Here is a 26,602-nt window from a genome sequence, read left to right on the forward strand (position 1 = left end):
ATTTCATTTCCAAAACAAATATAAATCGAATGCAAATACAAATCAAAGTACGAATACAAAATAATTTTTAACTTAGCATAATTATATAACAAACGCTTGTATGAGCGTATATGGAAATGAGGGGATCCACTAAAAAAGCATTGCTTGTAGAGCGTGGATCCCCTATAGCTAGTTGAATAAATAATTTATATAAAGCAATTAAGACAAGACAAAGCAATAAAAATTAAGTAAATATGGAAATTCATTCGGCTGAACGAATATACAATATCATAAAAATGGGAAAGTAAAATGTGATAAATAAAATAGGAAAAACTATTTTAGAGTAAGAAAGGAAATGATAGCAAAAATGGAAATAAGGTGACAAAAATATGGGACATGTATTATCAAAGACACACACACATACAGACACGCGAACAAAGAAAACAATATAGTGACATATTAGAGGATGGAGGAGAGAGAGAGAGAAAAAAGAATTAGGCTGACCGATAGAGGGAGAGGGAGAGAGAGAGGGGGGGAGAACAAAATTTGAACATGGATCAACGAGAGCGCTAGCATGAAAACACAGATTTGGGATTGATACCCGGGTGATAAAGGAAAATTTAGTGTTAAATACAAGATGGATACAAGACAATCAGGACCTACAAACAAATCAACTTCGTTTGTAGGATACTAACAAAAATACTTTTAATTTTCTCTTAAAGGAGTTAATGGAGGGGGCCTGTTGAATATCATTGTGGAGAGAGTTCCAGAATTTTGGGGCTGTAAAAATGAAAGTACTTTGAGCAAAAATAGTTCTTAGCATTGGTAGATGAAAGTGATCGCCATGTCTGGTAGGATATGTATGATTACTGTTATTTTGAAGAAACATATCGTGGAATACGGAGCGAATCATGTCGTTTTTATAGTTGTACATAAACTGTCCTAGTTGAAATAAATACAAGTCTTGGATTTTAAACAAATTATATTCGAGGAATAGCGGGTCAGTGTGAGAACGGGGATGTGAAAATGAAATGATACGAAGAGCTTTCTTTTGTAGTAGTAATATTCTGTTTAGTAAATTTTGGTGTGTATTGCCCCAAACCAGGATTCCGTAGTTGAGATATGGTAATATAAGAGAAGAATATAGAGTTAGTAGAGAGGTAACAGGAATAAATGTTTTTAACCTATTTATGATGCCTATGTTACGAGAGATGGTTTTGCAAATATTGTCAATGTGACATTTCCAGGAGAGTTTGTTATCTACATGGACACCCAGGAATTTGATTGACGAAACACTTTCCAGCTGAATATCTTCAATACATATATCAAGAGGCAACGAATCTATAGTATTACTGAATACCATGTATTTGGTTTTTTGAAGATTGATTGATAATTTGTTAGCTCTAATCCAACTCAAAACTTTAGTTAATTCATAATTTATTATTTCAGCAAGAGTAAGCGGATTCTTGTGGGAAAAAAATAAATTTGTGTCATCCGCAAAAATAATGAAAGATAGAATACTGGATGCTCTGCTAAAGTCATTTATATACAAAATAAAGAGGAGTGGTCCCAGGATACTTCCTTGCGGCACACCACAGCTAATATTGCACATATTTGAGGGGTGATCATTGAAAGAAACAAATTGTTTTCTGTTGGAAAGGTAGTTCCTGAACCAATCCAAGGCCTTCCCACGAATACCATAATGCGAAAGTTTATGAAGTAGAATGTCGTGGTTTATTGTATCGAAGGCCTTGGAGAAGTCCAGGAAAATACCAACCATATGGGAAGACTGATCGACTGCATGAGTAACTTTTTCAACAAAAGATAATAATGCATGAACTGTACTATGCTTTTCTCTAAAACCAAATTGGAAATTAGAGAAAATGTTATTATCACAACAAAATTTGATTGTTCTGTTATATATTATTTTTTCCAAAATTTTACCAAAACACGGTAAGAGGGATATTGGCCGATAATTGTTAATGCTAGATTTATCGCCTTTCTTAAAAATTGGAATAACTTTAGCAATTTTCAGGGAATTGGGGACTTGTCCATGAATTAAAGACATATTGAAGATGTAAGCAAGTGGTTCTGCAATATATGGAATGATAGTTTTAAGTATTAGATTATTGATGTCATCATAGCCAGAACTTCTTTTATTATCGAGGTTTGAGACAATATCAGTAATTTCATGAGGGGAAGTAGGGCATAAAAATATTGAGTTCGGATTGGGCGGGGCAAGAAATTCGGCAAAATGTTTGTTTGAGGGCGCTATATTTTTAGCGAGGTTATTTCCGATCGATGAAAAATGGTCATTAAATATATTAGCAATGGTAACAGGCTGTTGAATGATCTCATCGTTAGATCTAATTTCTGTTATAATGTCTTTATTTTCTGAGACATTCATAGCTTGCTTGAGAATTTTCCAGGTGTTTCGCATATCATGTTTATGTAATTGTAGCTTATTTTCAAAGTATTTTTTCTTTTCAATACGAATAATTTTAGTTAAAGTGTTTTTATAGGATGTGTATTTTGCTCTGTTTTTTGCGTTCCTTTTGATTTATATTTGTAATACAGGTTATTTTTCCGATTTATTGACCGTAGTATGGATTTTGATATCCATGGTAATCTAGGGGACTTTTTGTAATTCATCTTATTGTTTCTCTGTTTTGGAAGGTAAATGTCAAGTTGGCCTGAAAGCAAATCACAGAATTTATCGTAACAAGAGTTGATGTCTTCTATTTCATAAACACAGGACCAGTCGATATTTTCAAGACTAGCACTTAAATGGGTTAAATTATTTGTATTAATATTACGCCTTATTTCATGTAATAACATAAAAAAAAAGTGGGCAAGTGACATCATCAGCCCACCTATAATGAATATTCATGACGACGTGCGTAATTGCAAGGAGCTTCCAACTCCTTGGTAATTGTTCTCACAAATGAAATACAGTATTGCTGAACTGTAAAACTTGATAATGCCACCTTAGATAATCCTTGCCGCAAGAGGGAGCTATTCAAGAACCCGAATCCACGACGACGTTGAAAAATTCTGCAACCTCAATTTCTGGAGAAGTCAATGCATAATATATTAATAAATGAAGTAAAATATGATTTTTTTTTTAAAGATTGGAACTTGATCAATTCATTTCATAATGAAATCGGCGGGCGTTATCATAAAGCGATATAAATGTCTGCTAAAATAAAATACAAATGATCGATTCTTTATGGACATGATGGACCGTGCACGCGCCACTGCGGTATACTTAATTCACTGGGAAATTAACATCCATGACTTGCGCAGGGAATTGAAAAAAATAATCATGTTTTGATTGACAGATGCAATGGTTTCGATACATTCGTGAGTCCCAATGGAATGTGTATGCATTTTTTTCCGCCAATAAGATTGCAGATTGATCACTTCATGGGAGGCGCTACGCTTGGCGGTGCTCGATGTGATTGGCGAAAAGTTTGCGCATGCCCGAGTCGCAGTCACGGAAATAAAAGAAAGTGGTCGCAGTGCGTGACTGTGTGTCTCTGGATTCAATCAGAGTCCATACAGGTCTGTGAGTGCCTATTTTCAACAAATGAGATTGCGGATCGATCACTTCATGGGACATGTGGGAGGTGCTACGATTGGCGGTGCTCTTGATTGGCGAAAAGTTTTCGCATGCCCGAGTTGCAGTGCGTGACTGTGTGTCTCTGGATTCAATTAGAGTACGTACATTTGTGTGTGTCCCTATGGTTTGTGCATGCCTATTTTCAACCAATTAGATTGTGGATGGGTCACTTCATGGGAGGTGCTACGCTGGCGCCCAGGACCAAAATCCAGTTAAAACCAATTACAGCAAAACCAATTGAAACCAGTTGGCCAACTGGTTTCAATAGGGAAATTGGAACAACTGGTTCCAATTGAAAACCAGTTGCCAATTGGTTCCAGTTAAAACCAGTTGGCCAACTGGAACCAGTTGGCAATTGGTTTCAATTGGTTTTCAATTGGTTCCAGTTGTTCCAATTTCCCTATTAAAACCAGTTGAATCCAATTGGAGGCAACTGGTTTCAATTGGTTCCAGTTGAAACCAATTGGAGGCAACTGGTTTCAACTGGAACCAGTTGAAACCAATTGGTTTCCAACTGGATCCAATTGGAACTTCCAGTTGGAATGAACTTAATTAGTTACAAATTAATTAACATTTGCACTATAAATATTGCTCATGCCAACACAGAAGCAGTGTTATATGTCTGTTAATACCAATGTAAAGGGCATTGATAAAACACAGACTTTCATATGTATACATGTATATGGAAGATCTTCAAATATATGTATTTTTATTTGATGTAATTCGGTAACAGTTAGTGGTGTACTAATTATCTTTTAATCTGTTCTAATTATAATCTTTAACATTTATGAACATGGTTTTCACTGCTAAGTATTCTAAAAACTTATCTGAAAAAAGTGTGGTACTTCAAATTGAAAAAAAATCAATAGATACAATGTAAATTAGGATAAATCTGATAAAACATTAATAAGTGCACACTGGCAAAAAATATGCAAATTAACTGGTTTCAATTGGATCCAGTTGGGTTACTGGAAAATTTCCAATTGGAAACCAATTGGAAATCATTTCCAGTTACCCAACTGGATCCAGTTAGGATTTCCAGTTACCCAACTGGATCCAGTTAGGATTTCCAGTTACCCAACTGCATGGTTCCAGTTAGAAGTCATCCCCAGTTGCCCAACTGGTTCCAGTTAGGATTTCCAGTTACCCAACTGGTTCCAGTTAGAAATCATTTCCAGTTACCCAACTGGTTCCAGTTAGGATTTCCAGTTGCCCAACTGGTTCCAGTTAGGATTTCCAGTTACCCAACTGGTTCCAGTTAGAATTCATTTCCAGTTAGAAGTCATCTCCAGTTGCCCAACTGGTTCCAGTTAGGATTTCCAGTTACCCAACTGGTTCCAGTTAGAAATCATTTCCAGTTGGAAGTCATTTCCAGTTACCCAACTGGTTCCAGTTAGGATTTCCAGTTGCCCAACTGGTTCCAGTTAGGATTTCCAGTTGCCTAACTGGTTTCAATTGGTTTCAACTGGAAATTGCTTAATTCCAGTTAAAACCAATTGAAACCAGTTGAAACCAATTGAAAACCAGTTGGAAATCCAACTGGTTTCAATTGGATTTTGTTCCTGGGCGGTGCTCGTGATTGGCGAAAAGTTTGCGCATGCCCGAGTTGCAGTGCGTGACTGTGTGTCTCTGGATTCAATTAGAGTACGTACATTTGTGTGTGTCCCTATGGTTTGTGCATGCCTATTTTCAACCAATTAGATTGTGGATGGGTCACTTCATGGGAGGTGCTACGCTGGGCGGTGCTCGTGATTGGCGAAAAGTTTGCGCATGCCCGAGTTGCAGTGCGTGACTGTGTGTCTCTGGATTCAATTAGAGTACGTACATTTGTGTGTGTCCCTATGGTTTGTGCATGCCTATTTTCAACCAATGAGACTGCGGATGGATCACTTCATGGGAGGTGCTATGCTGGGCGGTGCTCGTGATTGGCGAAAAGTTTGCTCATGTCCGAATCGCGATGTGAATGAGTTCTAATGGTTTTTGCATGTCTCCTTTCAACCAATGATATCACAAATGGATCACTTCATGGGAGGCTGCGCTAAACGGTGCTATAGAGACTAAGCGAGAAGATTGCTCGTATTGCAGTGCGCGACTGTAGTTGGTTTCTGCTTGCCTACTCTCAGCCAATGAGATTGCATATAGATCACTACATGGGAGGCGCCAACATCTTGGAGTTTGACGATAAACTTATGAATGCTCGAGTCTCCGCCTACAAGACAGCAATGATTTGCCTCTATATATTATAGAATGGATGAGAAAATCCCTGCAATCTGATTGGTTGAGAGCTATGCAAGAATTTTTACTGGGCTGCATGAACGATATCCCGATAATCAAAACGATATCCACTGTAAACAAGCTATCGCCCGAAAAGGTCATTGTGATGTCATCGCGCATGTACTGTTACGCTTGTTTACGTCAAAATTTTGAATTTTCGATCAAGGCAGAATGAATCAAATAAAGGATGCAAAATGATCTGTAAGTACAAATACGGTACCGTAATTGTCATTGGGATTAAAACTGCCCGCATACTTGTTAGTTGAGAAGTCCAGACATACGATCTAATGTTAGATCTACTGCCCTGAGCTGTGAACAGCCAAATTCTCCACTGCACTGCAGGCCCAGGCAGCTGCAAGCGCTGGCCCCCGGCGCGGCCCGGGCATACACACACAGCTATTGGAGGTCGGAGGCTGCCTCAAGATCTTGTCAATGCAAAGCTGTATTTGGCATTTTGGGTATAATAATGCCTTTGTGCCAACATATTATGCAGTTAAGCCCATATTAATGTTGTCCAGGGTTATCAAAGAGTCTGCATTACATTTTGGAATTTTCATGCATCCGGTAAATAAATCATGCGTCCGGTAAAAAAAATCATGCGTCCGGTAAATTTTTTCATGCGTCCGGTAAATTGAATTTACCGGACGCATGAAATTATCATGCATCCGGTAAATCATTAATTTTTGTATTTTATTCAATAAATTTTTTCCATTCTATAAAACAGATGATGCATTGGTTTCTTTCGTGGGTCAGTGGAACTGTGTGCACGCGGTAACTTTGGCATTATGGTCTAAACCCACTCGGCTGCGCCTCGTGGGTTAAACCATGCCAAAGTTACCTTGTGCACACAGTTCCTACGTACTGACCCACTCTAACCCATGCATCATTTGTATACTAGTACATGCCCTTGGTGGTGTTTCATAAAGCTGTTCGCTTGGCTGTTCGTAAAGTTACGCTCAACTTTACGCACGACTGAAACCTGTTCTTAGGCCCTATATCAATTGAATAGGAAGTATCATTTAGCACAAGAAATGATAGTGCCAGTCATGTGTAAAGTCATTCGTACTTAGGAACAGCTTTATAAAATGGCCCCTGGAAGCGGGGTGCTGAGGGAAATTTGGTTGGTATACTTTATACCAAATTAACATACCTACAGTAACATTTTCTTTGGGTGGAAGGGGCAAAATCTACCTTCATTATTTTTGTGATGACGACTTTTTTTTTTTTTTTGGGGGGGGGGCTTGTTAAATTTTTATTAACAATTAAACCAGCACCCTCTTAGACAATCGTTCCCTCTCACTGCAAATGGGATCGATTGCTGGTGAGCTGGGCCAGGTGGATGCCTGCAGGTAGGTGTTATGGGTGTTATGGTAGACTTATAAGTGCCAGCATGGAGCAGCCCAGCAATACAGGATGTCTGGAACACTATGAAGTTAATGAATCCAGTCGTTATCTTCTTATTTTATGCTTTTCTTCGAGATAAAACAATCATTCAGACAATTCGGCCTATCAAAGCACTCAAGCGTGTTTAGTCAGAATAATAATGTTTACAAAATGTTTTCCAGGTAAAACAATGCACAGAAATAAAATGGGGTATACCGGGCTAAAAATTATTATATGATCTATATAAACATAGTAAATTCACCAAACAAAATGCTGAAAATATTATTTAATGATAACAAAATTTAATGAGGTCATTGAATTTTAAAATTTAGTAAAATTTTGTGATGATTAATAGAGCCTATGTACGCTGTCATAATACGCAATAGGTGGGCTAATGATTTCAATAATCCACGAATGTGAAGACCTTCTCTTCTTTACAATCTTCAATTCCCGATCGGGGGGGCACTTGGATCAGGGATTTAGCATCAGGATTTAGCACACCTCCTTCTAAGACCCTCTCTAGAGTTCACTTGATCAGATCAATTGAAGAATCAATGCCTTCTCTCAGAAAAAAAATAAATATCAAATCATTTATAAAAAAAAGAATAAAGAAGTCTGTACTTGCGACTACTTTATTGACTTTGAGTATTAAAATTTCAGAGAACTTGACGCGACCCCCCCCCCTCCTCAGTGTTATATAGGATACGCCTATGCTCGTTCCCTCTCTTTGAAAGCACCCCCCTATCGAAGGTCTGCCAAAATTTCTGAACCCCCTTTCGAGGGCCTTTCGCGGGCTTTTTCTGCCTTGGAGACCCCCCTATAAATCCGGAACACTGCCCAATGTACGCCCTATCTCAGATGAGACAAAAGGTCCGTACTCTACTTTTCCAAATGAAATAATCCTGAATGAGCTTTCAACTAGCAGGAATTTGATCCCGGGATTTGATCAATTTTTGCTATGTTATTAAGATATTTCATAACCCCATTTCAAAATTTCTCAGGAGTCCAAAGAGAAAGATAAAAAAAACCCATCCCTTTACCGGAAATATGGGGAACATGCATGTGGTCCTTCCGACCCCGGAGTGGGGGGTCGACCCCGGAGTGTCGAGGCCCTGTCGGCAAAGCAAAAACGGGCACTTATTCTGTAGCCTACTATATCGGTCGGGTTAGAGTAATTTCAAAACCAAAAAAAATTTCGTTTGCAAAACGAGCTTTGCAGTGTATTTTCTACAAATTAACGTCTAAATTGAATTGGTGCGACTATAGGTTGTTTAAGGAAAAATATTACTTAATATCATGGACATAATAGTGAATGGAAGTTTACTCGTGCATAAATTATTTTAATGAAAACTGTCAGCTGATATCACTTATGAATGGTTGATCTGGGGCGTAAGTAACACCCTTGAAAGTAGGGGGGGGGTAGCCCGGGGGGCGGTAGATCATGATTTCCTTAGATTAAATGGATGCTCCGGGCTGAAAATGATATGTCTTAAACAGATAAAGAAAAATCAGACAAACAAAAACCCTGAAAATTTGATCAAAATCGGACAACAAATAACAAAGTTATGGCATTTTAAAGATTTGGATTATTCCGGTGAAACAGTTCTAGGCATGTCTTCATGAATGTTCAGTGAGCAAATTGATGATGTCATATCCCCACTTGTTCTTTTGTATTTTATTATATTAAATTAGGTTTATTAAAAAAAATCTAACAAGAACTTAAAGTTTGGATTGACAACTGATTAGTGCATTTGTTGTTGCAACTTATTTCATTATAGAGGAGTCATTACATGTATGAAAAAAATGAAACAATTATGATTTCATGTAATAACATAAGAAAAGGAAAAACGTGGATGTGACATCATCAGCCCACCTAATATAACTATTGTTACAAAATACTGCTAAACCTTAAAATTCAATAACTTCTTTATTATTTTGTTATCCGATTTTGATGAAATTTTCAGCATTTGCTTTGTGAATTTTACTCTATCTACTAAGATATGAATATTTCAGGGATGCCAGTTTTCAGGCAAAAGCCTGAATTCAGGCTTTGGCAATTTATTTTCAGGTCATAGTTTAGCATTTTTGTGTACAAAATATTGTATTCTATAGGTGATTTTCAGGCCCTCTAATCAATTCCAACTGGCATCCCTAATATTTTCAGCCCGGAGTATCCCTTTAAAGGACAAGTCCACCCCAACAAAAACTTGATTTGAATAAAAAGAGAAAAATTCAACAGGCATAACATTGAAAATTTCATCAAAATCGGATGTAAAATAAGAAAGTTATGGCATTTTAAAGTTTTGCTTCATTTCACAAAACAGTTATATGCATATCTCGGTCGGTATGCAAATGAGGAACTAATGACATCACTCACTCACAATATTTCTTTTGTATTTTGTTCTATGAAATAGTTTTATTTTCTCGTCATTGTCAAGTGAAATGAAGTTTCATTCCTCGCTGAACACGTGGAATTCCATTATTTTAACATTTTGTGTTTCAGGCAAGGAGGTCCTAGTCGTCAAATTCGTAATAATTGAAATATTTTATAATTCAAACAATAAAAAGAAAAGAAATAATGAGTGAGTGACATCATCGACTCTCATTTGGATGTTACTGGCTCGTTCATATTACTATTTTGATAAATATAAGCGAAACTTTGAAATGTCATAACTTTCTTATTTTACATCCGATTTTGATGAAATTTTCGGAATGTGCTTGTCTGATTTTTCTCTATTGATTAAAATTAACATTTTTCTGAGGTGGACTTGACCTTTAAGCTACATAATACACTTTATGTTCAATTGGCAATTTTCAAAATATAGGACCTAGAGGGGGCTTTTACCCAGCCTGGATCTGAAACTGAAGAAACATAATTATGTAGCCTGGAATAACATTGAAGCGACTGGGGCAAATTATAGTGTAAATCCATAGACAATGCATCGAATGTGCAAGCACCCACAATAGGTTCTTGGTAAAGGCACTGAGGCGATCAAGCACACAATGGCGGGAAATATCGAATAGCTGCATGGTTGGCAGGTGAGAGGGAATGTATTTTACCAACAGGCATGACAGGAATGCATCTCCACTGTCTATGGACAACAAAATGGCGTCAATGATGAGAGAATATGTCCGACCCGCACAATTAAAACAGCCAGCGAGCGGACAACGAATTTTTCTTGTGGTTCTTAATTTGTATGAGAGGAAATGATGGAAACTTCTGGAAGTGATTTTGAGGCATTAGTTTGGTGATAACTAGGTAAGTGAAATGGTTGTCAATTAAAATGTTCAAACTTATAGAACCTTAATTTTGATCAGTATGAAAATGGATGTTTGTCAATTTCAGTACCAACTAGGTCGATGTCATATCCTCAATTTAAAGCACGTGTGTGTCTGCTATTTTAAACTTGGAGAATCTCACAACATTGAATATAACTTTTCACTGATATCATATGGGACAGCTTCAAGTGAAAAGCGACCTGAAAAGAGACCTGAAACGCCTGAAACCATGTCAAATGATCAGGAACAATGATATTGGTCACCTTTTTAGTCCAGTTTCATTAATTTCGACGGAAAGGCGGCACCGACATTCTCGTTCTGCTATCGTAGATTGCAATTTGGGTTGTTTTTATATACAATCAGTGAATACCTGGCTGTCTCGATCATTTACTTAAAAAGTTTGTTTTTTCTTCCCAATTTTAGTGAGTGTGTGGGTGTGTGTGTGTTGTAAAACAAGTAAAATGTTATTTCTTTTAAATAATGTGTAAGGTATAAGGTTACCCAATTATTTTTCACAGGGGTTTAATCCAGGGGCGGCGGAGTTTCGTTTGAAGAGGCACTATCTGTTTTGTTTAAAAAAGAAAAAAAAAAGAATTATCTACAGGGCATAATGGGCCAAAAATTTGTGGATGCTAGATATAATCAGACAATTTATCCTTCTCACTTCCCTATTCTTTCCTTTCCTCTTATTCTTCTTGGTCGTGAACATTTTTGGGAGGGGGCAAGTTCCTCCCAAGCCCCCATCTACTGCTTATCTACCCCACTCAACGACTCATAAAACTTAAGGCACTGAAAAAGGGGTAAAAAGGGGCAGTGATTCGAGAAAGGGCACTTAATACAAGAAGGCAAGCCAGAGGACACTTGCTCACACATAAAACTGGTCCTCAGGTGAAAGGTGCACAGAACATTTTCGTGAGGGACAGTTTTGGGTAGAATTTGGCACTGATACGAGAAAGGGCACTACAAGATGGCAAGGGGCACTTGCTCACACATAATAAAGGGTCCTTCTCGGTGAAAGGGGGCACAGAACACGTTTGTGAGGGGGCAATTTTGGATAAAGATTGGCACTGATAGGAAAAATTGAACTTGCTAACAAATATATCGGGTCCTCCTCATGTGTAAGGGGCACAGAACACGTTCAATAGGGGGCATTTTTGGTAAAGATTGGCACTTTTACGAGGACACCTAAAACTGATCCTCCTCAGGTGAAAGATGCACAGTACACGATCGTGAGAGGCATCTTTCTTGCATAAAAAGGGCACCTTTTCAGTGCTTCAAAAAGTGGGGGGCACTGTGCCCCCCAGGATCGCCGCCCCTGGTTCAATCTTTTCATTTTACGTTCTGTCAATTACGTATTTTTTTCTGGAAAGGACACTTTGGACGGAAGTGAAAAGATAGCAACGTACTGTCTTAGTTTGTTGCATAATATATACAAGCGTTCTTGTATACATTATTGAATATAATCATTATCATGCGCGTATTCAAGGGGAGGGGATTTGGGGCCCGGGTCCCGGCTGGGAAAAAAAGGGGGCGCCAAAATGAGGATGAAATAGGAAAAGAAAAAAGGGGGAAAGAAGAGAAGAAAAAATAGAAGAGGGAAGGGGGCACCGCATTAATGTTTTACTTAGGGTCGCCAAATTGATGTTCGGACATAAGAGGAGCGGCGAATTGATGTTCGATATAGGTGGGCGCCGAATTGATGTCCGACCGGGGGGGGGGGGGGTGGGTTCCGCAATTATGTTCGACCTATATAGGGGGCGCCGAATTGATATTCAACCTAGGGGGCCCAATCGATGTTCAACCGGGGGGGGGGGGGTTGGCGAATTTATGATCGACATAGGGGCGTCAATTTGTTGTTTGACCTGGGGCGCCAAATTCATATTCGACCTTTGACCGGAGCTCCAATTTGATGTTTGACCGGGGTTGGGGCGCCAAACTCATGTGTGCTCGCATCAAATGCTTATTATTGTTAGATGCCCATCCTGTTCATGGTTACCAAAATTCGGTACTTAGAAAAAGAAAATCCAAACTTTGGGTCAGAATATCAAAAAAATTCGTTCCGCTCGCATCAATTGTTTGGTACGGTGACGACCCTGTTTATGGTTAGATAAAATGCTAAGAATGTCCAACTTTGGGTCGATATAGCAAAAATTTTCAGCTCGCGTTTTTTGCTCGTATAAACTGTTTTGTTAGATGTTCATCCTGTTCATGATTACCAAAAATGCTTTCTCGAATATCCAAAATTTTAAATCAGAATATAAAAAAATTCAGCTCGCACTTCTTGCACGCATCAAAGATTAGATACTCATCTTGTTCATGGTCTCAAAATGTGCTTAGAATGACAAGTTTTGGGCCGGAGTATATGAAAAAAAATCAGTTCGCTCTTCGTGCTCGCATCGATTCATTAGATGCTCATCCTGTTTATGATTACAGAAGGTACTTAGGATGTCAAAATTTAAATTGCAGAAAATAAAAAAAATATTCAGCTCGCCTCAATTGCTAAATTAGGTGACCATCCATGGTTACGAAAAGTGCTTAGAATGTCCGATCGGGAAACATATAAATGAAATTACGCCGCCTCCCCCCTCCCTATACTATTGGTGAAAGCTGGATCCGCCCCTGATAAAGAAATTCCAGTTCCCGCACACATGGTTTTAGTAGGGCCTACCACTCTGATGAGAAGTTAAACTAAATTGAAACCCGAAATTCTTAAGATTCTATGCTTTCCGGTCGCATTAATTCTTTTCAAAAAGTGGTATTACAACATATTCATGGATAGTTTTTTTCATGAACACATTAAAAAAGAGGTCTTCCATTGCCCTTTTCCACGTGAATATGAAATAAGATAATTCAACATGCATTTAAGGCACCAATGATTGTCTGGCGGGGGGTAGCCATTTTATACGAAATGTTCACATGGGCGCCAAAATTAGTTCAGGCTCCCAGGGCTGCAAGTTCCTATGGATATGCGCCTGATTATGTCTAAAGATGCGTAAAAAACACTGGATTCGGAGAAGACATTTTTGGACAGAATTTTCGCCCTAAAATGCCAGATATGGTCACTTTTGACAAGTAAAGTATATGTATTCCAATAAAATGAGTTCTCTTGCAGGTTGCCTTAAGGGCCTAGCAGCTTGCCATTATAGACTTCAGATTACTGTTCATATGAAAATTATGTTTTCCACAAAAACAAACAAACGAAACAAAATAAAAGAACGACAACAACAAGTAGTGGGGTGAGTCATGTGTATATCAGAGGAGCGTTTCATTAACATTTTTGTCCGACAAGTTGTCAGATCTGACAACTTTCCCTGATTCTGATTGGCTGACAGGTACTGTTACTATGGTAATTGTCGGATAAAATCCTTTCATGAAATGCTCCCCAGATGTGCTGAGCATATACTCGTTTGTGAAAAAAGAAGAATACTCAAGCAAAGGGTTCATTCATGTCATTTGGATGAGAAGGGAAAATCACAGTAGCATTAGGATGAAAATTTCGTTAAAATTGAATGACAAATGAGAACGTTTAGAATTTTTTAAGTTGCATTTAATAGGAAGCTACATAGACGCTTTCTGGAACGTAGAGAATTTATTGTCAACTGCCCTATCATAACAATGAAATCTTTGATTTAGGTCGGTGAATTGAAAGAGCAGTTTCGTCTGGACTCTGGACAGACGACATAATTTGGAATTTTCCGTCAGCTCCGAACATAGGCGGCCGAAGCGGGGGGGGGGGGGGGGGGGGGGGGACGGGGGGACGTGTCCCCCCTAAATTTGAGGTAAATTTTTAGTTGATAACCCCTTTTTTTTGCTTGTCATTTTTTTCCCTGCGTCCCCCTAAGATTTTTGTGCTATTTCGATTTACCAATTTTCGACAAAGACCCACGGTTTTCATTGTGATTTGACTTGCATTTTTTCAATGCGTTTTGCTGCGTGCTATGTAGGATTGATCCAGTGTCAGTGGGAAAAGTTATGGAAAGCCAACTTGCTCTTAAACGTGTACTGACGTCATGAATTCATGATCTATCAAATAACAAAATCGACAAATTAAGGTATAAAGACGTCTTGATTTCGTGACGTGTCAAACAAGTCATTACATATTGCAATTCATGACGTCACGCTTATGAGACTTATCAAACAAGTCACTACATATTTATCGTCATGACTTCGTGCATTTTAGGGGTTGCCCAAGAATATTTGTTTTGAAACGTTTAACGCCATGTCCGGTCACAAAATTGGCGTAAATGTCCTCAAATAATCTTCAATGCACTGGCGGATCTAGGGGGGGGGGGGGGCAAAGCCGGCCCGTGCCCCCCCCCTTTGAGAGTAACGTTTAACATTTTTAGTGTAAAATGTGCCACCCCATCCCCCTCTGAAAGTGAAGACAGTGCTATATTTCACAATTTATTCTGACTTATCCAATACCAAACAACATGATTACAAGGTTTTCAAGATTTACAAAAGAAGCTTTCATGGTATCAGACTACTTATTATTCAAAGCACCCATCCCACATTATTTTACCAAACTTTCTTGTAACTATCTACTATAAGCTGGTACTTTCCGGGTAAGTAGGATGGCTTTCACTGGGCCTTAATTCACTCTTGTATAGATAATCAGAAAAGGTACGTACTCTTTTAACCCGGGACAGCATGTTTATATCATAATATTTCGTCTTATATCTCGAATTCTTTGAGCTGATAATCCCCTTATTTACCAATGATATGCCGACCTCAATGTAGTTTACTCTTTATATCTGTTATTCTATGACCGGGGGCCGGGCACTTCCATTGACGATACCATGCGCGACCATGGGGTCTCGAAAAGCACCCTAAACTAGTATTTTCCATATTCTGAAATCTGATATTGACGTGTGAAAACATACCCTTGACAAGTATTGGAAGCAAAATGATACCCTTGGCAAGTATTCCCTGAATTGAACCCCTAAACAAGTACAGCGATATTTTAATCGTTATGTCACTGACGTCGGTTTTACCTTTACCTACAATCATAGGCCCGTATTCTGAAGTCAGGTTTAACTTAGACTCAGGTTTAAAGTTGTGGTTTAAGTATGGGGAGCCATAAGTATCAATTTTTTTTATTAAGTTGTACGTTTCTTATGTTTACTGTGCTCTTTCCTAATTCATACTTCCTATACTTCCTTGACAATTATGAATGATTTGAGAGCCAAATGAGCTGAAATATGATATCTCTACCGTTAGTGATTTATGTAACAATTGGCTGTCCATACTTAAACCACAACTTTAAACCTGAGTTTAAGTTAAACCCGACTTCAGAATACGGGCCATTGGGTTTAGCCCCACTGACCTCCCACACCTCGCGCAAATCGGACTCTTAGTTAAGTAGTGTTGACTGTTTGGGCAAATCGTACACCCTTTATAAAACATTTTAGTCTTATTATACCCTCGCATATTTGACAATAAACACGTAGCTTTCCTAGCGAAATAGATACCCTTTTTCAATATTTTAGTGTTTTTGACACCCTTATTACGTTACGTACGTAACATATGCCTATCTTGAAAAAGACATCATTTTTACGTGTGTTTTTTTTTGGATCTCGTATGGTATCCACCCGGGGATATCCATTCGTCAATGTAAGCCCCCCTCTCCCGGGGGGGGGGGGGGTTCTATGAGCACGTAATCTTTAAGGATCATGGTTGAAATGATCTTATGAAGGCAGGGGCGGAAATCTCTACCCAAAAGGTAGGGGGGACAAGGGGCTGGAAAATTTGACAAAAAAGGTTATCACAAATGTAGGGTCATCTCGTCCTAAAGTACATGTTTTATTTCGATTTTAAAATGATGTATATTCTACCCATAATAAAAGACCACAAATAGTAGGGGGACATTTGATATTGTGTCCCCCTACTATTTTGAGTAGGGGGGACACGTCCCCCCTGGCGCCCCTGGGATTTCCGCCCATGTATGAAGGGCTTTTTCCTTCATACCATTTTTTTTCTCGCTCTCTTACACAAAAAATAGCGTATTTTAGCATCCACTACGTAGACGTTTTCTAAAACGCACCAATTCCGTTGGAAATGCAAGTCAGATCACAATGGACAGATTAGAGGTCATAGTCGATAGTTGGTGGACCAACCGGGACAGCTCATCACGTCTTAAGATTCGGACCGGACGAAAAATTGCAAGTATGTCGTTTGTCCAAAGTGTAGGACGACACTGCTGTTTTGATTCACCGATTTTCGACAAAGGCTGCTTTGTTATGAAGGGCTTTTGACAATAGATTTTCTGCGTTATAGAAAGTGTCTGCGAAGTGATTGGTAAAATGCCCTAATGACCAACAGCTGATGTCACAACCTTCTAGCGAATTGTCATAATTATTATGGACCTGTTTGCAATACAGGGTAGGGGGGGGGCGGAGAAATATAAACGTGGAATATGATAATCTATAAATTAATACAATTAGCACTGCATTACCAAAGTCGTTGCGTAATTGATCTCTAGTCATTATCCAAAACAATTATGCTGTATTACCCCATCTTGTATAAGGTCTCTTTTTTAAGGGTTTGATGTGTCATTAAGTATGGATTTTGTTTTCCATCCCTCCATCTCAACAATATTGCTATACAGATGTAGGGCTTATCTCTACATGTACAAAATATATTTTTTTTACTTTGACATACACGTAGTGAAGTAATATGTAACATTTAAAGCAATTTCCTTAAGAGACATTTCTCTGTCTTTTGTTTTTTGCTCTAGTGCCCAGGTTCTGATGATAACCCCAAGTACCAATCCAGCCTTCGACATCAAAATATTTGGAATGAAGTACTAGTATGCTCATCGGAAGGAATTCGAAAATGGTATGTACGGTATGATTTATATTCATGATCATAACTATCTCACTAAACAAATTATATGAATACCGAGGTTATACCGAGGTTTTTTTACCTGACTGCTAAGAAAGCACGAATGCCTGTGAGCAAGCAGCCAGGGGACTGACGGCTTAAGGTCCTCTCCGAGGGACCTGGTAATGAGGATAAATGCCTTACCAAAGGGCACTAGCGCACGAACGTTGTCTCGAAAGCGGAACATTTTGTAATCGTGAACATGAAACATATCTCCGAAACATACCTCTTTAAACAAAATAATGCGAAGCGCGAGCTGAAATTGTTTATTTGTTGGATGCATTCACATGAAAAGGAACAGTTAAAGGATTGCAGAAATTTATCAAAATGACACGTGCCTCATTTACATGACTTAGGTGAAGAATTTGAGCACGATGTTAAATATATTGACCTGAACCCCCCCCCAAAAAAAAAATAAACCTAAAAAACATTGCATTACTAACATGACCAAATTCGTTTGATCTTGAGTCGATGCTCACAAATTAATTATGATGCATTTCCGTATCTTGTCGAAGGCCCCTAGTCTTTGTTGTTTTTTGTAGGGGGTGGGAGCACCTGGATCAGTAGCCTAGCTTTGCCATGTTTGCCGGGGTAGCATATTAGCACATTGAGCACACTGGCGTTTTTTTGTCTTATTATTATTATCATTATTATCATCATTATTGATTATATTACGAGGATTTAGTTTGTTTTCCATCTTTCTGACCTCAAATTTGGAAAGTCTGTAAGCATTTTTGGTAATCAAGAACTGGATGGGTATCTATCTCAACATTTAATGCAAGCGCAAAGCGCAAGCTAAAAATTTTTGAACTTCCGACCCCAAAATGAACATTCTAAACACGTTTTGTAACCATGAACAGGATTGGGTATCTACACAATCGTGCGAGTGCAAAGTTCGAGCTGAAAAATGTAATATTCTGACCTAACATTTGGACATTCAATTAAGCATTTTTAAAATCATGAACAGGATGAGCATTTAACAAAACATTATGTTCAGCGCGAGATGAATTTTTTTTATATTTCGAGGACAATCTAAGCACTTATCTAGCATGCGAGCGCCAAACTCGTGTGAAACATGAATATGGCGCCCCCGATCAAACATCAACTTGGCGCCTCAAAGGTCGAATTTGAATTTTGTGCCCCTCCCTAGGTTGAACATGAATTGTGCACCCCAGGACAAACATTAATTCGGCTCCCCTAGGTCGATATCTAATCGGTGCCCCTAGGTAGAATATCAGTTCGGCGCCCCCCTATATCAAACTCCAATTTGGCGCCTCTATAGGTCGAACATAAATTCAGCGCCGCTAGGTAGAACACTGATTCGGCATCCCCTAGGTTGAAGATCAATTCGGCGCCCCTAGGTAGAACATCAGTTCGGCGCTCTCCTAGGATGAAGATCAATTTGACCCCCTATGTCAAACATAAACTCGGCGCCCCTAGGTCGAACATAAATTCGGCGCTCCCTATATTAAACTCCAATTCGGCGCCCCGTAGAACATCAATTTGACGCCCCCTTAGATTGAATATCAATTCGGCGCCCCTAATCAACCTTTTATTCGGTGCCTCCATAGGTCGAACATTAATTCGGCTCCCCCTCATCAAACTCCATATCCAAAATGGGCGCAGGCTCCTTCCCTTTTCCCTTTTAGCGCCCCTAAATAAATGCAGCGCCATCTATGTCGAACATTGATTCGGTGCTCTTAAGTAAAACATAAATTCAGCGCCCCTTATGTCGAACATAAATTCGGCGCCCCTAGGTAAAACATCATTTCTGCGCCCCCTCCCTATGTAGAATATCAATCGGCGCCCCCTAGGTCGAACATAAATTCGGCGCCCCTATGTCGAACATCAATCCGGTGCTCCTAACTAAAACATCAATTCGACGTCCCCTAGGTTGAATTATGCGCCCTTATGTCGGACTTCAATTCGGCGCTCCTGTCGAAGATCAATTTAGCGCCCCCTTAGCTTGAATGTCAATCCGGCGCCCCTAAATCAACCTCTATTTCGGTGCCTCCATAGGTCGAACATAAATTCGGTGCCCCAATATCAAACTCCAATTTGGCGCCCCTAGGTAGTACATAAAATCGACGCCCCCTAGGTTGAAGATCAATTATGCGCCCTTATGTCGAACTTAAGTTCGGCGCCCCTGTCGAAGATCAATTTAGCGCCCCTAAGTAAATTCGGCGCCCCTATGTCGAACATCAATCCGGTGCTCCTAACTAAAACATAAATTTGACGCCCCTAGGTTGAAGATCAATTCTGCGCCTTCATGTCGAACTTCAATTCGGCGCCCCTGTCGAAGATCAATTTGGCGCCCCTTAGCTTGAATATCAATTCGGCGCCGCTATATCAACCTTTTATTCGGTGCCTCCATAGGTCGAACATTAATTCGGCTCCCCCTTATCAAGCTCCAAATCGGCTCCCCTACATAGAACATCAATTCGGCACCCCTAGGTTGAAGATCAACTCTGTCCCCTTTATCAAACTCCAATGTGGCGCCCCTAGGTAGAACATCAGTTCGGCGCCCTCCTAGGATGAAGTTCAATTTGATCCCCCTATGTCAAACATAAACTCGGGCCCCTAGGTAGAACATGAATTCGGCGCCCCTGGGTCGAACTTCAATTCGGCGCCCCCTTTCCCTTTTCCTCTTTATCTATTTCTTTCCCCTTTTGGCGTCCCTAAGTAAATTCGGCACCCCCTCTATCGAACATCAATTCTATGTAAAACATCAATTCAGCGCCTCCTATGTCGAACAAGGATTCGGCGACCCTAGGTAGAACATTTCGGCGCCCCCTATATAAAACTCCAATTCGGCGCCCCTCTCCCTATGTAGAACATCAATTCGGCGCCCGTAGGTAAAATATCAAGTCGGCGCCCCCTAGGTCGAACATAAATTCGGCACCCCCAATATCAAGCTCCAATTTGGAGCCCCTAGGTAAGTACATCAATTCGACGCCCCCTAGAATGAAGATCAATTCTGCTTCCTTATTTCGAACTTAAGTTCGGCTCCCCCCTGTCGAAGATCAATTTAGCGCCCCTAAGTAAATTCGGTGCCCCTATGTCGAACATCATTCCGGTGCTCCTAACTAAAACATCAATTCGACGCCCCCTATAGGTTGAAGATCAATTCTGCGCCCTTATGTCGAAATTCAATTCGGCGCCCCCTGTCGAAGATCAATTTGGCGCCATAAAGTAATTTCGGCGCCTCTAGTTTAGAACATCAATTCCGCGCCCCTATATCATCCTCCAATTCCGTGCCTCCATAGATCGAACATGAATTCGGCGCTCTCTATATCAAACTCCAATTCGGCGCCCCCTTGGTCGAACTTCAATTCGGTGCACCACTTCCCTTTTCCCTTTTTTCTCTCTTTCTTTCCCCTTTTGGCGCCCCAAAGTAAATTAGGCACCCCTATATCGAACATCCTTTCGGTGCCCCTATATAAAACGCCAATTCGGCGCCCCCTCCCTATGTAGAACATCAATTCGGCGTCCGTAGGTTAAATATCTAGTCGGTGCCTCTCGGTCGAACATCAATCGGCACCCCCTAGGTCGAACATAAATTCGGCGTCCCCAATATCAACCTTTTATTCGGTGCCTCCATAGTTCGAACATAAATTCGGCGCCCCCAAAATCAAACTCCAATTCAACGCCCCCTAGGTTGAAGATCATTTATGCGCCCTTATGTCGAAATTAAGGTCGGCGCCCCTTTGTCGAAGATCAATTTGGCGCCCCTAAGTAAATTCGACACCCCTATGTCGAACATCAATCCGGTGCTCCTAAATAAAACATCAGTTCGACGCCCCCTGGTTTAAAGATCAGTTCTGCGCCCTTATGTCGAACTTCAATTCGGCGCCCCCCTGTCGAAGATCAATTTGGCGCCCCTAAGTAAATTCGGCGCCCCGAGGTAGAACATCAATTCGGCGCTCCTTATATTAAACTACAATTCGGCGCCCCTTGGTAGAACATCAATTTGACGTCCCCTTAGCTTGAATATCAATTCGGCGCCCCTATATCAACCTCTAATTCGGTGCCTCCATAGTTCGAACATTAATTCGGCTCCCCCCTTATCAAACTCCAAATCGGCTCCCCGAGATAGAACATCAATTCGGCGCCATCCTAGGTTGAAGATCAATTCGGCACCCCCTATGTCGAACATAAATTCGGCTACCCTAGATCATCCTCCAATTCGATGCCTCCATAAGTCGAACATAAATTTGGCGCTCCCTATATCAAACTTCAATGTGGCGCCTCCCTGGTCGAACATCAATTTGGCGCCCCCTATGTCGAACATCAGTTCGGCGCCCTAGGTCGAAAATCAGGTCGGCGCCCCCTAGTTAGAACATCAATGGCGCGCCCCTTTCCTTCTTTTTTCTTCTCTCTTTCTTTCCTTTTTTTCTTTCTCTTCTCCCCCCTTTTTTTTCTTTTTTGTGCCCCCTTTTCGTATACTCGGGTGCCCGGGCCCCGCAGCCCCCCCCCCGAATGCGCGCATGCTGGGTGTCATTTCCGTATAAGAGCCATTTCTTTGTCTTTTTCCTCAGGTGCCCTAGAATCTGGTGTCGACCCCAAAGTACCGATCCAGACTTCGACGTCACTACAATGTTAATGAATGAACGGATGTTGACAACGACGACGACGATGGCTATTGAACTCTTCCACACCAAGGCGGCCTGGTTAGCGATGGAAGCGGGGTGGTGGATACATTGATGACTACGGGAGGACTTGTCTCATCACTAAAACTAAGAAATTTCAGATTGTCGTAACATTTAAATCCAACATCCAGTTTTGATATCTTTAGTCTTGAGTTAGGCTTGTTTGCAAGCAGCTTTTCTCAAGTTATTAAATTCAACTCGGTAATGGGCGTACTATATAAATACATGTATAAGCTTTCAATGAGCTGGGCTTGAAAATCATTGACATTCCGGGTAGTCAATAGATATTTTGATGGGTGAGCTGGGGGTATGCTTACATTTAAAAAAAAAATTTTAACATGAACAACCTTCATAACGTAATAAATAAAATAAAATTAAGTACCGTCTGATCTAGTATCGACTCATTGTAGATTGTGTCGATTAGCCCACAAAGTTTTCGATGATGCCGACAATACAATGGGTGATTTCAAGTTCGGTGTCGGTGTTGGTGTGATTGTTGGAGGCACATTTTGGATTGTGTCTCCGAGCTCCCAAACCTATTCTGAGTTTAAAACAAATAATCCAGATTACGATATTGACAGCTCAACATATAGTGAGAGACTTTTCAGGACCATCTTCATTCTATGGTCAACAGTGAAAGTTCATTGCAGTTCTATACCAACATTAATCATGCCAATTCATTGATCTTAACCGAGTGCCCTTTTTATCCCCGATATAAATATCCTTATTTGATTCAATCTACAATGATGAAATTGATTACAAGAAAACAATAATATTACCAATGATTATAAAGTATTGGACTCGGATTGTCTTCTATGATCATGATACATGTATAAGACGCATAGTTATAAAGTAGGCTTAAGCTTTATCTGTTCTTTTTCTAATTTTCCCTTATTTGACCCAAGAGTGTAAACGCAAATTAAAGGACCCAAGCGTCAGTGCCAAATGCAGGATTTTGATTGGATGAAAATAGAATGATGAATGATTTGTTTTAGTTATGTTTGATGGTACCTCTTTCTGGAAGGGACCCCTGATTAGGATCTTGCTGAAATTGTGCAAAACAAAACAAAAAACGGACATTTATGAAACTATCAAAGATCAAGGCCCAGTCTTACAGAGAGTTACAGTTGATTCGATCAATTTCAAGTATGTGGAAATCCATCAATGTCATAATTTTTCTTTAGGAAATTTGCTCAATGTCCTTTGAAAAGTAATAGAAGCATACTAAATTGTCAAGAAAAAAAGTGAATGTATGAATATACGTCATTTCTAGAAAATATTTTGAACAAACAACATGTATTTTAGATGTTGACGTTGCTGGCTTTCCATAGTTGCGATTGATCCGATCAATCGCAAATATTTGATAGACGGGCCCCAGATCCACTGAGGGGTAGAAACGAGGTGTTATGATGAGAAGAGGATGCAATAGGATCTAAATAAGTCTCAAATTGGTAACACAGAATTTAAGGACCCATACACCCCTCTTTTGGTGCTCTTCTCCCCCATTTTTATCCTTATTTTTACTACTACTTGATGAACCGGGGGGGGGATGATTGCCCCTGCCCCCACTGAACAAAAATAAAATTCCCTTAGATTCTCATACACCTTGGCAATTTACTTCTCCGAGCCGAACGTCAAATTCCGATTGAGGTTGCTTTTACGGTAATTTCTATCAAAACAAAAGATAATGTATGCATTGGCATCATGCAACGCACAAGGCTCGATGCATAACAACTTGAAAATGTTTTTATTCTTCTATTTCAGCCCGTGCATTTATGGCCACCTTAGGTTATATTGATTTGGAGTCGAAATCGCTTTTCTCACTGTTTATTAATCGACAATTTTTATTATAAAAGCAAGTCATTTTTTGTGTTCAGAATGTTAGTAGATTTCACCAATTTTGCCTTTGTTTTACGATGTATTTTGAAGTCCAGTCAAAATAAGCCATAAAAAATAAAATGCTGTTTTACTTGGACCATTCGCTGATAAGCTAATGATCATTGGTCGTCCGTTTGAATGATCCATGAACATTTTCATGAAACAGATAATCAGTGATTTTCACTGACAATTGTAATAAGCCACTGAAATCCTTGCATCTGATTGGCTCAGAGCAATTTTTGGATGAAAATTGTTGACAAGATGCTTTATGAAACACTCCCCAGACCATAATATTTCAAAACCTCAATATTAGTGTGAATTTAAAGGTCGTCCACCCAACAAAAAAATTGATTTGAACTGCATGAATTATACAATATTTCAATAATTATTTTCCTATTTAACAATAGAGAAGCTCTTCATCAAATTACTACCGCAATAGCAATTACACATGCTTCGAGATGAAGCAAACTATTTCACAATTATTATATGAAGAAAAAGCAAGATATTCCATATATAAAATATATGTCATATCATTGCCAACCTCATTTGCATACTGACAAGGATGTGCACATAACTGTTTTTTTTCAATAAACAGAACTTCAAAATTTTATGATTAATTCCTTCTTTTGTAACCGTTTTTTTAAATGAAATTTCCAATGTTATGCTCCTTTGATTATTTTCATTCAATTCAAACCAATGTTTTATTGGAATGGACTTTTCCTTTAAGAGTCACATAGATCTTATAAAGATATTTTACAATTATGCACTGCAAAATAGCATTCATAAATTGTTTTGAGTATTCGGGTGCTTCATTTATCACATTATAGCTGGGGGCCGTTTCATAAATCTGTTCCTAAATCGGGAATTTTGACTGGACTTTTTTGTTATTAAATGACTTTGTCTGATTTCGCCTCTGTGTATTTATTTGTTGTTTTCGTCAAAATATTCACCTTGTCATGAATTTTATTTTTTTCCTTATTTATCACTCTTCATTCTCATTCATTTGGCGCTCTCCATTCAGTCTCTTGCTCATCTTTACTACACGTTCAGCAAGAAATTTATCCACATTGTGCTGCACTCAACCCAGGTTAGGTGAATGGGTACCTAGCAGGAATTTATTCCTTGAAATGCCGAGCGCTGGAAAGGCTGCTTGAGCTACAGCCGGGTGATAATATCCAAGTCCTTTGGAAGCGTGTAGAGACGTTATTCATAATGTGTTATGCGCTATATACAAGAACTGATTATTATTATTATTATTATTATTATTATTATTATTGAATAAAAAATCTCAGTTCAGATTTTACCTCGAAATTAAATAATCTTATTTTAGGGTCACATCCTAATCGCGTCAAAATGACCAGGGAATTGTGTTGCAGAATTCGAGCGGCCTATATCTGATCTCGACTATTTTTTCAATTTTTCTTTACTAATTCGTTACCATCTAATTTATCTCAGACATTTTCAAAAGTTTAAAAATTTGGGGCCAAGTATGTATAACTATGCGATTTGTTAATTTTGGCTCTTCATTTCTTCATTGTGATACTGTTTTGCATTGTTACTTACATAAATGGCTTCGAAATAAATGATAATGATTCATTAATAAAGCCTTGAAACGACAACAAAGAAGAATTTAATTCGCTATATAGCTTGCAATTGAAAAGTGTTTTGATTAAAAATAATTCACTGATTTGTTTTCGAATCACATTATCATTTTGAATTAAAGCCATCAATTTTTTTTTAAGATGAATAGATATTTTTTTACGGAAGGTAATTTTAACTCTGTTGAAAATGTTTGGATTTTACACCCCCCCCCCATTTACACATTTTGGTAAGAAACCATAGAAATGCATATACAAAATAAAATATATTAACATTTTATGAGCATGCATCTACCATGAATTATTTCCTTCAAATACATATATGCTGTAAAAACAGGACAAAATATTAGGATTTGTGATACCGTGTTTGTAACGGTTTAAAAACTGCACTGTCTTCAAGATCTTATAATGATAATATAGGGTATTTATATTGCGCACATATCCACTTGTTAGGTGCTCAAGGCGCTCCTATATTACCCGGCTAAGCTAGATGTTCACAGCGCACACAGCTTCTTGAGGAATTACTTCCTACCGGTACCCATTTACCTCACCTGGGTTGAGTGCAGCACATTGTGGATCAGTTATTCCTATCATCTCTCCATTACTCATCCCTTTATTCTCCATGTTGTTATCTTACCTCACACTTTGTCTTTGGCACACACCTTTCTCTTAGCCCTTTTATTCTGCATCCGCTCGCGCACCTCATCTCGATCTGCACAATCCCATTGTATTAATAAGGACCTTAAGTACATTAAATGACGAGAATGTTCCCAAGTACGCTAATTACTTCAATAGGAATCGATATAGAAACAAACCTCTACCAAATTGATTGCTATTCTTCGTATGTGGCAACAATATTTTCTCTGCAATATGCATTTTCATGACTTTCCAAACAAAATATCAAAGAGCGATGCCAAAGAGTATTCTTTTACCTTGCATGCTGAAAATTTTGAATTTTTATATTTGATTGCTCGATTGAATTCTTTTGTAAGGTATAACTAGCCCGCCGCGTGATTTTTTTTTTTTTTGGGGGGGGGAGTGCCTTCCACCAAATTTCG

At 39.1% G+C, this 26,602-nt stretch overlaps 1 long non-coding RNA gene across 1 annotated transcript; it reads left to right on the forward strand.

Annotated features, from left to right (window-relative positions):
• Positions 1–10,125: 10,125 nt before the first annotated feature.
• LOC121411653 lies at positions 10,126–24,854 on the forward strand. Its single transcript, XR_005969516.1, has 3 exons — positions 10,126–10,517; positions 17,274–17,374; positions 21,958–24,854. It is a non-coding gene; the product is annotated as an uncharacterized LOC121411653 (long non-coding RNA).
• The last annotated feature ends 1,748 nt before the right edge of the window (positions 24,855–26,602 follow it).

Source organism: Lytechinus variegatus, chromosome 3 (genome assembly GCF_018143015.1).
Source record: "Lytechinus variegatus isolate NC3 chromosome 3, Lvar_3.0, whole genome shotgun sequence".
Lineage (NCBI taxonomy): Eukaryota > Metazoa > Echinodermata > Echinoidea > Temnopleuroida > Toxopneustidae > Lytechinus > Lytechinus variegatus.